Source organism: Aquarana catesbeiana, linkage group LG05 (genome assembly GCF_042186555.1).
Source record: "Aquarana catesbeiana isolate 2022-GZ linkage group LG05, ASM4218655v1, whole genome shotgun sequence".
NCBI classification, from domain to species: domain Eukaryota; kingdom Metazoa; phylum Chordata; class Amphibia; order Anura; family Ranidae; genus Aquarana; species Aquarana catesbeiana.
The window spans coordinates 274,892,034-274,906,690 of NC_133328.1; positions in this window are offsets into that span (position 1 = coordinate 274,892,034).

Genomic DNA, 14,657 nt, shown 5'->3' on the forward strand with positions numbered 1-14,657 from the left:
ATTTTAAAGGCTTATATGAGAGTTATTGCCATAAAAAGTGTTTGGGGACCAGTGTCCTGCCCCAGGGGACATGTTATCAATGCAATTTTGAAAAAAAAGCTTTTTTTTTTACTTTTTGCTATAATAAATATCCCCCAAAAATATATTAACAAAAAAAAACATTTTTTTCCTCAGTTTAGGCCGATATGTATTCTTCTACATATTTTTGGTAATAAAAAATTCCAATAACCATAGATTGATTGGTTTGCGCAAAATTTATAGCGTCTACAAAATAGGGGATTATGGCATTTTTATTATTCATTTTTTTTATTAGTAATGGTGGCGAGCTGTGATTTTTATCGGGACATTATGGCAGACACATCGGACATTTTTGACACTATTTTGGGACCATTGTCATTTATACAGCAATCAGTGCTATAAAAATACATTGATTACTGTATAAATGACACTGGCAGTGAAGGGGATAACCACTAGGGGGCGGTGAAGGGGTGTGTCCTAGGGAATTATTCTAACTGTGAGGGGGATGGGTTTCAACACACAGGACAGTGATCACTGCTCTCTTACAAAAGCATCTCCCCGTTCCTCTCCTTGACATGATCGCGGGCACCCAGCGGACATCGCGGACACTGAGACCGCAGCGGGCGAGCGTGCACACCTCCAGCGGCGTGCCTTAGTATACCTGCAAAGAAGCACATTTTTCCCATGTTTAGAACAATACCACAGCAAAATGTAATTTCTAAAGGAAAAATTGTAATGTAAAACTACTCGCGGCTTAAATGTATTGTCGGGTCCCACCAATATAGATGAAAATCATTGAAAAAAATGGCATGGGTCCCCCCAGTCCATTACCAGGCCCTTTGGGTCTGGTATGGATATTGAGGGGAACCCGTACACCAAAATTAAAAAAAAATGGCATGGGGTCCCCCAGGCCCCCAGGCACTATATACTATTAACAGCAGTATATATACTATACGGCCTGCCCTATATACTCTAATTTAACCAAATTGGGCCTTAGGTGTTGGTGGCACCACAACACTGTAAGCCCTCACAGTTAATCATGTTGGGTGCAGGAACGGGCCTTGCTGTGAAATACTATATATTAAAAATTGTAATTACATGCCCCTGTTAAACAGGGGCAGAAAAATTGGGCCTTTGGTGGTGGTGGTACCAGAACACTGTAAGCCCTCACAGTTGCTCTTGGTGGGTGCAGGAACAGGCCCTGCTGTGAAATATTATATCAAGAATTGTAATTACATGCCCCTGTTAAACAGGGGCAGAAAAATTGGGCCTTTGGTGGTGATGGTGGTGGTGCCAAGATGGATCCCACATCCATAGCAAATTCAATCAGTTACATCCACATCAGGTGCTTGATAGCTGCTACATAAAAGACTTATTCATTTTTATGAATGTGAGCCTATCAACGGAGTCTGTGGACAGGCGCACTCTTTGATCCATTACATGTGCATTCAGAAAGCACACTGGATGCAGAATAGGCCAGTAGCTCAATTGCATATTGATCTAGTTCTGGCCAGTTGTCCATCCTGAAGAGCCAGTAACTCAGTGGATGCTCTGTTGGAAAGGTCTCCAAGTCTGCTCTTTCCCCTAGATATTCCTGAACCATGTAATGCAGATGCTGGTGATGGTTGCTTGATCCGATCAGACCTTGGCGCTAAGGACTAAAAAATTGTTTAAAGGCATCGGTCAGCCAGCCGCCTTCTCCACCGCTCTTCCTCTGACGGAACGAAGCCTCAGCAACACGTTGTCCAGCACCAGGAAATTTTAACCTCCCAGGGTCTGGAAATGCATTGCACAAACCTTTCTTAAAGGCCTTCTGAAGATGTTTAATCTTCTGCTCACTCTGCGAAGGCAGGAGGAGTTCTGCAACCTTACCCTTGTAACGTGGATCAAGAAGGGTTGCCAGCCAGTAATGATCCCTCTCCTGGATACCACGAATCCTAGGGTCATTTCACAGGCTTTGCAGAATCAGGGAGGCCATGCAGCGTAAGTTTTCAGAGGCATTCGATTCTGAGTCCTCTGGGTCACTAAGGATCACATGATCTGTAACTACCTCCCCCCAGCTATGTACAACTCCTTGGGTTTCTGGAGAATGAAAACCATCCCTTGAAGACTGCTGCTGAGTGTTATCCTCTACATCCATGCTGACACCATCCTCCTACTTTTCTTCCTATGTGTTTGGCGGGCCCACAGGAATGCTATCTGGATAAAGGGGGCCTTGAGAGGTAAGGAAACCCTCCTCTTCCTCCCGCTGTTCTGCCTTAAGTGCCCTGTCCATGATTCCGCAAAGCGTGTGCTCCAACAGGAAGACTAGAGGGACATTGTCGCTGATGCATGCATTGTTGCTGCTCATCATCCTTGTGGCCTCCTCAAATGGAAACAGGACAGTGCATGCATCCTTGATCAGTAGCCACTGGCATGGTGAAAAGAAGCCAAGCTCCCCTGACCCTGTCCTGGTGCCATACTCGCACAGGTACTTATTGATGGCCCTCTGCTGTGTGTGCAGCCGCTGCAGCATTGCCAACGTTGAGCTCCACCTGGTGGGCATGTCACAATTGAGGCGGTTGGTGGGCAGGTTGCATTCCCTTTGAATGTCAGCCAGCCGAGCACTGGCATTGTATAACCGGTGCAAATGACCACAGGCTTTTCTGGCCTGCCTCAGGAGATCCTGTAAGCCTGAATACCTGCTCAAGAACCACTGCACCACCAAATTCAGGACGTGTGCCAAACATGGAACATGGGTCAAGCGTCTCTGTCGGAAGGCGGAGAGAAGGTTGGTGCCATTGTTGCATACAACCATTCCTGGCTGAAGCTGGCATGGCGTCTACCACCTCTGAGCCTGCCCCTGCAAAGCTGACAGAATCTATGCCCCAGTGTGACTCCTATCCCCTATGCAGACCAACTCCACACCACATGGCATCTTTTAGCCTGACTGCTTGCGTAGCCCCTTGAATGCTTACAGAGCACCACTGCTTAAAAGGATAAATCTGCAGAACAGGCCATAGAGGAAGAAGAACAGGATGGGGTGAAAGGGAGGGCTGTGGCAGAATCACAACTAGCATTTTGGAGGGGTGGTGGTGGAACAAGCTCCAACAACACTGAGCCCTGTCCTGCATCCTTTCCAGCTGCCAGCAGAGTTACCCAGTGTGCCATGAAGGAAAGGTAATGTCCCTGCCCTTGCCTGCTGGACCCTGAGTCAGCGGTAATATGCACCTTACTGTTGACAGCCCTGTCCAACAAGGCCAAAACATTGCCTTCCACATGCCGGTAGAGAGCCGGAATGGCCTTCCATGAAAAGAAATGGCGTTTTGGAACCTGCCACTGAGGTACAGCACATTCCACAAATTCGCAAAAGGAGGCAGAGTCTACCAGCTGAAAAGGCAGTAGTTGCAGTGCTAGCAATATGGCCAAGCTAGCATTCAGACGCTGAGCATGTGGATGGCTGGGACTGAATTTCTTTTTACGGTTTAGCAACTGGAGTAGGGAAATTTGCCTGCTAAAATCAGATGGTGATGTACTGCTAGCAGATTGGCTGCAAGTACTTGGGACATCTATTGCTATACCTTCATTCCTCTCAGTGCAGGTTTTCGAGAGGACTGGAGGTATAGTAGGGTTGGAGATCCCAGATGAGGAGCAAGGAGAAGTCTGCCTTTTTCTTTGATGTGGGTCTTTCAAGTGCTGTTGCCAACGGACTTGTTGCCTTATGAGTTTATGTGAAATCTACATTAATAGCTGTGAAATATTGTAATTATGAATATATTTTATTTATCTTTTATCTATGTAGATTGGAACATATTATCTTCACAGAAATCTCTGGTAGACCAGACAAGTTGGTGCCTAGGCCTGTGTAAACAAACAATGGGATCCAAACCTCATTGTTTTACACATACTCACTTCAAAGGATCCTATGCTTGGATATGCAATGAAGGGAGGCCAATCCGTAATCAATACTTAACTTCGCGGGAAAATTCAAGTTAAGCTCCTGCTCAGACTAGTCACAAGGATTTGCATTAAAGGGGGCTGACATATGCAAAGTATAGGGATTGGAGATGTAGCCAGTCCTTAACCAGGAATAGGAAAACTCACCAATCAGAGCCACATTATGCCAACCAATGAGGCATCAGCATGTAATGATATACACAGACTAGATGGGAGATAAATACACACTTTTATGGGAGAGCAACCATCAGAATGGAACCTTGGTGCAAAGGATAAATATGGGAAAAGTCTGCATTTTACTTGTAACTAAGTATGTTTGTAGATTAATGTTTTCAGGAATGTACTCTGTATTCCTTCATGTAATTCTCTTATTTTAACCTAATATTTTCTTCCGTGGTGTAGACTATAGATAGATGGTTGTGTATTAGATAGACTTTCAACTACTCACCAATAAATGTTGTTATTGTGTTAAAGCTTTCACTCATGGTCAAAGAACTCTCATTGAACCCAAATCATTTCTGAGAGATATTAAATCTCAAATATAGTATACAGGAAAAAGACTGCATGGGAGGTCATCATATGTCTGGTCAAGCATGTGGTGCCCAAGCGGCTGCTGTTGTGGCCACGCTTGATACGCTTCAGACATAGGTTGCAAACAGCAACGGTGCGATCTGCTGCACACGTGTCCAAAAAGGCCCACACCAAGGAACTTTTCAAAATCAGCGGGGAGTCAGCAGTGCCCTGCACCTGTGGAGCTCTGCGGTGTGATGCAGTAGGGTGGCTGCCCTTAAGCTGCCCCCTAGAGGGCATCCTGCCTCATTGGAGTTGTGCTTCCTCCTCCTCCTCTATTCTATCAGGCACCCAAGTAGAGTCAGTGACCTCATCATCCCCTCCCTTCTCGTCACTGGAGCAAACTTGGCACTATGCTGCAGCTGGGGGAACATGACTGCCAGTTTCTTGTCCTTCTTGGGCATCCCCTCTCTCTAGGCTCACGTTACTCCTTTCCTCAACCTGGGAACCAACATTGGAGCCTTCAAATCGCTGCACATCCTCCTGCAGCATGTACTCGACACTGTGGTCAAATAGTTCGGGGGACTCCTCCATGCATGATGGTGGGGCTATGGAAGGAGTGACTGTGGACAAGGAGCCGGTGGAATAGGTCACTTTGGCAGCTGCATAGGAAGAAAAACTACTCTGTGTCTGGGTGACAGAGGATGAGGAGGATGAGGACGGCTTTGTTATCCACTCCACCAACTCTTCTGCATGTTCTGGCTCAATAACACGGCCAGCAGCATAAAAAAAGGACAAGTGTGCCCCACGGCCACCGGCAGAGGATGTCCATGACCAGCACCGTTGACTGTAGACACAGAACCTGCTTGCCCTCTTTTAATGGCCTGTGAGCATCTGCCTCTCCTTGGTGGCCTTCTGGACATGATGTATATTTTGTTTTGCAACACCGCACTACACTGTATTGTGTACTGTGTACACCACCAGAAAAGTAGTAGCAACCGCACTACGGCTGAACTGTATTGTGTACTGTGTACAGCACCAGAAAAGTAATAGCAACTGCACTACAGCAGCACTGTATTGTGTACTGTGTACGCCACCAGAAAAGTAGTAGCAACTGCATTACGGCTGCACTGTATTGTGTACTTTGTACACCACCAGAAAAGTAGTAGAAACTGCACTACTACTGCACTGTATTGTAATTACAATTTTTGATCTAATTTTTTACAGCAGGGCCCATTCCTGTGCCCACCAAGAGTATCTGTGAGGTGTTACAGTGTTGTGGCACCACCACCACCACTGCCTAAGGCCCAATTTTTCTGCCCCTGTTTAACAGGGGCATGTAATTTCAATTTTTGCTCTAATATTTCACAGCAGGGACCGTTCCTGCACTCAACAAGAGTATCTGTGAGGCTTTACAGTGTTGTACCACCACCGCCGCCGCTTAAGGCTCAATTTTTCTGCCCCTGTTTAACAGGGGAATGTATTTACAATGTTTGAAATTTTTGATCGAATATTTCACAGCAGGGCCTGTTCCTGCACCCACCAAGAGTATCTGTGAGGGGTTACAGTGTTGTGGCACCACCACCAACACCACTGCCTAAGGCCCAATTTTTCTGCCCATGTTTAACAGGGGCATGTAATTACAATTCTTGATATAATATTTCACAGCAGGGCCCATTCCAGCACCCACCAAGAGTAACTGTGAGGGCTTACAGTGTTCTGGTACCACCAACAAGTAAGGCCCAATTTTCCACAGAGAGTATAGGGCAGGCCGTATAGTATATACAGGCGGTCCTCTATTTTCAAACATCCGACTTACAAACAACTCCTACTTACAAACAGAGGGAGACAACAGGAAGTGAGAGGAAATCTACCCCTAGGAAGAGAAATTCTCTCCTGTAAGAGTTAATAAGGGAAAAATGTGTCTGCACTGATGCTTTATCACTAATCCTTGTTTCCTTAATAACCCAAAATTTTCAAAATTCAATTGTCATTGGGACAGAAAGTGAGGTGAAATCTTCTGAACAGGGGCATAGACAGCAAAACAAATGTTACAGGGGTGATAACCCTTCCCTATATTATCCAAAAAGCTTAAAAATAGATTTTTTGGCTAGAGCTGCACTTAAAAAATGTACCTGTTACAAATTACAAACAGATTCAACTTAACAACAAACCTACAGTCCCTATCTTGTTTGTAACCTTGGGACCACCTGTATACTGCTGTTCAGAGTATATAGGGCCTGGGGGCCCCACGCCTTATTTTTTTTTTTTTGTTTAGGTGCAGGGTTCCCCATAATATCCATATCAGACCCAAAGGGCCTGGGGGGGGGGCAACATTACATTACAGCCGCAAGCAGTTTTAAATGACTTTTTTTCCTTTAGAAATGTCATTTGTGCAGGGACTGTTCTAAACACAGGAAAAATGCGTCACTTTACAGGTATACTATAGACACCCCCAGACACGATATTTAAAGGAATGTTACACTTTTATTGTTTCACTTTAAGCATTCTTAAAATCACTGCTCCCGAAAAAACTGCCGTTTTTAAAACTTTTTTTTTGCATTGATACATGTCCCCTGGGGCAGGACCTGGGTCCCCAAACACTTTTTATGACAATAACTTGCATATTAGCCTTTAAAATTAGCACTTTTGATTTTTCATGTTTGAGTCCCATAGACTTTAATGGTGTTCGCGTGTTCGCACAAATTTTTTGTCTGTTTGCATGTTCTGCCGCGAACCGGGGGATGTTCAGCTCATCCCTACAGAGCAACAGCTCGTGGTGGCTCCCTTAGGCTGTAGCTGGAATGGCTGATGTTACACTTATGTCCCAGTCACTGTGGGTATCGCAGTTCAACACCAGTAAAACCAGTCTACCTATGGTAGGGGTCAGAGTTACTCACAGTCCCGCTGCAGCTGTCCCACGGTTCCAGTGTGTATCGCAGTCTCCAGGCATCCAGACTCTTGAAGTAATAGTAGGTGATAAACACCTGATGAAATTCAACAGCATGAAGGCTGTGGATGAAGATAACCACAGCAATTCTATAGATAGATAGACCACAGTGTATGGTGTGCTGATGGCAGCTAGTATGTCTTAGATGTCTCATCATTAAGCAGTAGCTGCAAGGATACATGATGCCTCCACTCGTTCTGGTATGGGATCCAGTGTTTGCCATGAGTAGTAGTTGTTTGGTCATTAAGCGTGCGGTGCTTCAGAGGAGATGTGAAGGGGGGCCCATCCTCATGTCCATGTCTACATGTTTCATTCCCACCCAGAACTTTATCAGGACCTATGGGCTTTCTTCTTGTCACTGAGTTATATACCAGTCAAAGCACCACCTATCAGCTCCAGCTCTTAAAGTGGTACACCATAAAAAGGAGATCCCTATCTAAATGAATGTATAGTTTGGGATCTTACCACCCATTTTTCCATATTGATGAACATAGATCAATTGCAATCTATTTCCATATAAGGACAGGGCTTATGACTACCTCAAAAATACTAAGTGTTAGAGAAAAAGAAATCAAACAGTAATAAATATAAAATACAGAGGTGTTACACATGGAGACAGGTTACCCTTCGCTATTAAGTGATATATATATATCTCATTACTAATACAGGCATACATGTCAGAGTAAAAGAATGAATATAGATAGATATAAAGATGTCAATATCTCTTATCCATTATTCAAATACCCCTGCACTGTCAATTTATCTTATAGGAAGCTATGCAGTGGTAAATCATTGTTCAGTCCTTTCGGTGACATCAAGTTTAGCAGAAAAATCCACTGCGCTTCTGTAACAGTATTTTGTCCCTTCTCCTATCAGACAACTAGAGTTTATAGATGACCATACATTTAAATCCACTTGTTGAGGCGCCATGCTTGTCTCTAAAGTGTATCATCTTTAGTAATATTAGTCAGGTGTTTACCCATTCTCCTGCGGAATACCCTTCTAGTTTTCCCTATGTATATTTTACCACATGGACATGATATTGTCTATGGATATTTGATATACAATGAAACTAGAGGAACAGTTAACAAATGATCTGATCTGATAGGTATGTTTACCTTCGGAGTCGCTGAATAATTTTGTTTTTAGTACATATCTACATATACTGCAGTGGCCACAGTGGTGCATACCATTCACCAGACCCTTACTCAATGAAAGCACACTATGCTGTTTTGTGCTCACATATTCACTTTGGACAAGAGAATCACCTATAGTTCGTGCTCGTTTTGCTATTAGGTTTGGTCCAGGACCTAATATATCTTTAAGTCTATGGTCAAGCAGGAGGATGTGCCAATGTTTTTTCAAAATCATTTTAAGGTGTTCCCAATGGGTCCCGTAGGTAGTTACAACTCCAATTCTTTCCTTTTTGGGTTTGGGGGGAGTTTTGTCAATATTTTGTTCAAGTCCAAGGATATGTTCCCTCTTTTTCCTAAGGGCCTTAACCATCTGTTTAATCACAGAGTTTATACTTGATGTGATTGTAGCCGTATTAGTGCAATTGTGACAGAGAAAATTGAGTACTGTCTGTGATACGTTTTTTATTTGCACTAACATACAATTTTTCAGGACAAGCTTTCGGGGTATGTCCCCTTCTTCAGGGTCCAAACCATACTTATTCACAAATTTTTAAGCAGAATATTAAAAAAAAAAAAAAAACATCGAGGGAAAGGAGAGAGAAAAAAAAGGAGAAAACCAAACACATACAAATCAATGGCAATACAGATAGCAGCAGAGTTAGTGAGATAAGACAGAGGGAGAGCTATAGAATAGAGGGGGGGATGATAGTCACAGAGGGGGTCGTAAAACTTTAGTGTAATGGGTACGGAAACCAATATCTAAATTCAGGCCATTATTTTTTGTGTCAAAAAGAATTATCATTCTTAGTTCAAACATTTTCCTTTCCTGGATAGTTCTGAAATTCCCTTTAAGAACTAAAACATTGAGGTCTTCTATAGTGTGGTCGTGATGTCCCCCACAGGTGTGCATAAACTGTCTTCTTTATGTTCCTTAATGGTATGTCTGTGCAAATTCATCCTCGCTTGCAACTTCTGTCCTGTTTCACCAACATAAGATCCTTTGCTGCACCTTTTGCATTGGATGAGGTACACAACATTACTGGAGATACAGTTGTAAGATCCCATGATATTGAAGGTCCCATTTGTGTGTGTGTGACACTTTTGGATAGATCGATCTGGTTGCATAGTTTGCAGCGTTTTTTATTGCAGGGTTTGTTTCCATTATTTGTGACTTCATAATCAGAGTGAAGTTTCCTGCTGATTAGGTTGTGTCTGAGGTTGGGTGGTTGTCTGAAAGCCAATAATGGGGGTTGTTGGAATATTCCTTTCAGAGTTTCATCCTCTGTTATAATGGGTTGTAAATCTTTGATTATCTTTTTGATCCCTTCATGTGCTGGGTTGTATGTGGTGACTAGAGGTACTCGATTATTTGTTTTTTCTCTGTGTATTGGAGGAGATTTTCTCTTCGGTTTTCAAGGCTGTGTTTATGCTGTTGTTGATGGTTTTGTCTTTGTAACCTTTCTTATGGAAGGAGTCTGCCAGTGTTCTGAGATGTTTATCTCTGGGTCTGAACAAATGTGGTGGTATCTGATCGCCTGGCTGTGTATGATGGCCCGTTTAGTGTGTTGGGGTGAAAGCTGGAACTGTGAAGATAGCTGCATCGGTTAGTCAGTTTTCTGTATATCGACGTGTGAAGCTGGTCATCCCTGATGTATACTGTAGTGTCTAGGAAGTTGACATGTGTGTTTGAATAATACATTTTTAGTTTGATAAATGGGTAAAAAGTGTTGATCAATGAGAAGAATTGGTTTAGATTTTCTTCACCTTCAGTCCAGAATCCCAAGGTATCCCTTGTATAAATGCTGACTTGACAGAAAATGTGGATATAACTGTAAGGTTATGATTGACTATACAGTCTCCATTTTGGTATACAGCTGCATTTAGAATAGAAAATTAGTCAGTGAATTGAAAGAAGAGTTAAGACAGAAATTGCTGACAAGGTAGATCATGTAACTTACTAAATAGTTCTTGGAAAGTCCCTGAACAGTTTGACATGACATGCCCTAGCAAAGTAAATAGTAGATACGAGATTAAATGACCAGAAGACTCTGTGTGCAATTAATCAGTAATTAGTCTCGTACCATTTGAAGTTTATTCTTGTTATTGGTTCTAATATACACCGCCTTGTACTACGCCTCTTATACTTTGCCTTGTAAGCATACTATATATAACATGAATGGTTAAAATATAATTTGAGTTAAAGCATCATAAACCTTTGAAGGGTTGGATAACTTGGTGATCATACTAACATACTTAATCTGACAGCAAGATAAAGAAGTCCACACAGGAAATCAAAGCACAGGGGTAGGAATAAGTCCTATCAGTTTGGTGTCAGAAAGCAGGACTGTCTCTCAAGTGGTGATATCAGTGGAGATGGTAAAGTATATCTTTTCTTTCCTCTCAGCTGTGTCACTGCTGGTGACAGAACTGGTGTGCTTTTGAGTAGTGACATTTTGAGTGTGTGGCAGGTTTTATTGCTGTTGGACAGCAAAGGTTTCTGCTTTGGGAAAGCAGGTATATGCTAGCATTTTTGCTTGGATAAGCAAAGGGATGCTTGGAAAGCACAGCTTTTACTTATTGAGGCCTCAGGTTTTCTTTGAAAAAATCGAATATTTTACAATCTGATTTTTCTTTTTTTTCATTTTTGTACTAACAAAATTTGCCCTCTGAACTTCAATATATATCACCTGGTTATCAAACACATGTTTGTCTGCATGTTTGTTCTAAGTGCTATATGTTTGTCTTTCATGATATACAGTACTTAAGTTGCCATACTATAATGATATATATATATTGTGATAAGATTGTAGATGTGGTAATATAACTCTATAGAGTATGTAACTACTAAGGTACATAGATACTAGTATATTAATACAGGAATACTATTACAAAGTTGAGTCTGCCTTCTGTATGTGATATCTTTTAAGGTTTTGTACATTTTACATTGTCTAGTGGTTAAACAAAATTTGTAAATTTGTAGAATGGGTAACTTAATTGCAAGATGGGGTAAGAAAGATGCTGAAAATACTAAAACAAAAATTAAGTTTAAGACACAAAATGAAATACCAAAGTCAGCAGGTAAGAGGTCTAGTGGAGTAGTACTCCCTAAAGCCCTGGAAAATGAAACTGCTAAAGAATTTGTCGAGAGCTATGCAGGGGCTTTTTATGTGGAACCTTTTTTAACCAATGTATTAGAATGGTCACAGACTAAACTTGGTTTTGAACCATTCCCTAGAACAGGATCATTCTCACCTTCTCACATAAACATGATCAGAAGATTGTGTTTGAATGATAAAGAAGCATTTCCTTACTATTCAGGTGACCCTGAATGGGACATGAAATATATGGGCAAGTGTGCCAAAACATGGATAAAATTAGCTCCATATTATAAACCATCTGTAAATGATGGGAACAATAAAAGTTTAATGGCAATGACAGATGAATATGAAGAGGTTCCAATTACTCATCTCAGAAAGCAAGCAAAACAAAGAGGGTTATGGCATACAGATGGTGCAAATAAAAGAAAATTAACACAAATGTTGGGAATGGATGATTTCCAGCAAAGCAAAGATGGGTTTTATGGAGAATACTCAAATGAGGAGTTAAGAAAAATGGGAAAACACAAAAGGTTAAAATTAGGATCTAACCTTACTAGACAACAATTGATTACTCAATTGTGGCAAGATGATGGCTTACAAGAATTGGGAACTATGCAATTCATGGGAACATGTGATTGCAGTGATTGTATATTTCCCAAGTCTCCAACAGCCCCACCTCCTCATATGCCATTATATCCTAGCCTAGATGGAACTGATGATAATGATATTTTCTGTCTGTATGTAGCTTCATTACAGAGGACACAAATGGAGGCTAGAGATTTAGTGAGTAGTAGTGATGATGAGGATGATAAGGCATCTGGTGCATCAACTTCCTCTCCATTAATACCTCTGTCAAGTGCACAAGTATCAGCTAGTCCTTCTGCACCTCCTGAGGTGGCAATAGCTGATTCTGTCTCTACAACTGAGGCAATCATGGAACCCTCAACATCATGTAAATTACAAGGAGATGTGGAAGAGGTGAAAGTACTAACCAGAGCACAAAAAGAGAGGTTAAAACAAGAAGAAATAAGGAAACAGGAACAGCAGAACACTGATACTTCTCCTATTGTACAAGCCCCATTTATGACTGTAGGAGAGCAAGTTATCATTAAACCTCTGGATCCCAACACATTGAATAGTATCTTATCTGGGTGCCCACCCCCTCAGAAAAATCCCCAGGCTGCAGAAAATTATTTAAAACGAACAACAAAGGGATTAAATTATACTGGAGAAGATTATAAACTCATAATACAGGGTGTTATGGGATATGATGAGGAAAGTGAATTTGATTGGGCACAAATACCTTTTTTAAATGATCTAGACAAAATGTATCCTTCAGGAGAGTATCCTTTTAGGAAGCAAGGAGATGTTAAGGCTATGTGGGATAAAGTTTTAGAATTGTGGATTAAGGATCATGGAGATGAAAAGAACATGGGCCCTGTAGTTGTTTGTAAACAACTTCCAAAAGAAGAAGTCATCACTTTCATAAAAAGATTTAGAAAAGTTTGGACAGAGGAGGCTGGTTTAGGTAAAAGCAATGGTCTTGAATTAGTTTATGTGCAAACTTTAATGAATGCCTTTCGTCCTGAGATTGCACGAACAATTAAACAAATGATTGACAGTTGGCACACATTAGCCCCTAAAAAATTGGAAGATAGCATTATGTTAAAAGATTCTGCAGGATGTTTTGATTATGGTAAACCAATTGTTCAAGCATACCAACAAAGAGTGAGTAGGGATAGTCGAGATAGAGTAGGGGGAAAGTTTCCTCTGAAAGGAGGTATTGATGAGCAGAAAAGGAATAGGTGTTTTGAATGTGGATTAAATGGCCATTGGAAGAGGGAATGCCCTAATAAAAGAAAGAAATACAATAATAATCCCCAACAGAACATGAGGCAAACATTCCCAAGAGCAGTACAATATCCCATTGATTGGCAGAACAAAAGAAATACCAAATAGGACAGCCTAGAAGTAAACTCCCTCACCACAGAATTCAATCAACTTTCCCCTTCATGGACAGAACTGCCTCTTTGTTGCTTTATAATTCAGGGAAGACAAACTGATCTATTGATAGATTCAGGAGCAAGTAAACGTTCTTTAAGTGCACATTCTTATGAAGGGCCATGGGAAGATGGTGAGACTTCAATAGGCATTTCTGGAGTTCAAACACAGTGTGGGCGCACCCCACCTTTGACTGTGATTACATTGGATGGAACACTGTTGGGAGAATTTTCTTTTATGATAATACCAGATTGCCCTGTTAATTTGTTGGGTAGAGATTTGCTTGGCATTTTTCAGATTAACATTCAATTTTCACCACAAGGGGGAGTTGATGTTACTTCACCTACGGTATGTATTGTTCCTCCCGCTGCTCCAACAGATCATATGACTGCTCATTTGTTTCAAGACTTTGAAATTGACTTGATGGAGGTGCCTGCATATTTTTGGACTGAACACCCTACTGATGTAGGATTCATAGATTGCACACCTTACAAAGCAACACTCAAACCCAACACATCTATGTAAAACAGTATCCTCTCAGTAGAGAAAAGGAAGAAGGAATTTAACCTGTCATACAACATTTACTTCAAAATGGGGTTGTTAAACTCACTATGTCACCTTACAACACACCCATAAATCCAATACCCAAACCTAAGGGAGGTTATAGGTTTACACAGGATCTCAGAGCAATCAACAACCTGATACAGCCCATTGCACCAGTGGTACCTGATGTTAACTCATTGTTGACATCTATACCATCGGATGCTGAATATTTCACAGTTGTTGACCTAAGTAACGCTTATTTTTCAATTCCAATTGATGAGGAGACACAGCCAATGTTAGCTTTTTGTTTTAAGAAAATCCAAATGACATGGGTCCGACTTCCACAAGGCTTTGTGGACTCACCTGCAGTATACTCTCGAGTAGCTCAGGAGACCCTGCAGTCATGGACTCCCAGTTGCAGCTCCACTCTCCTACAGTATGCAGATGACCTCCTCATCAATGTAC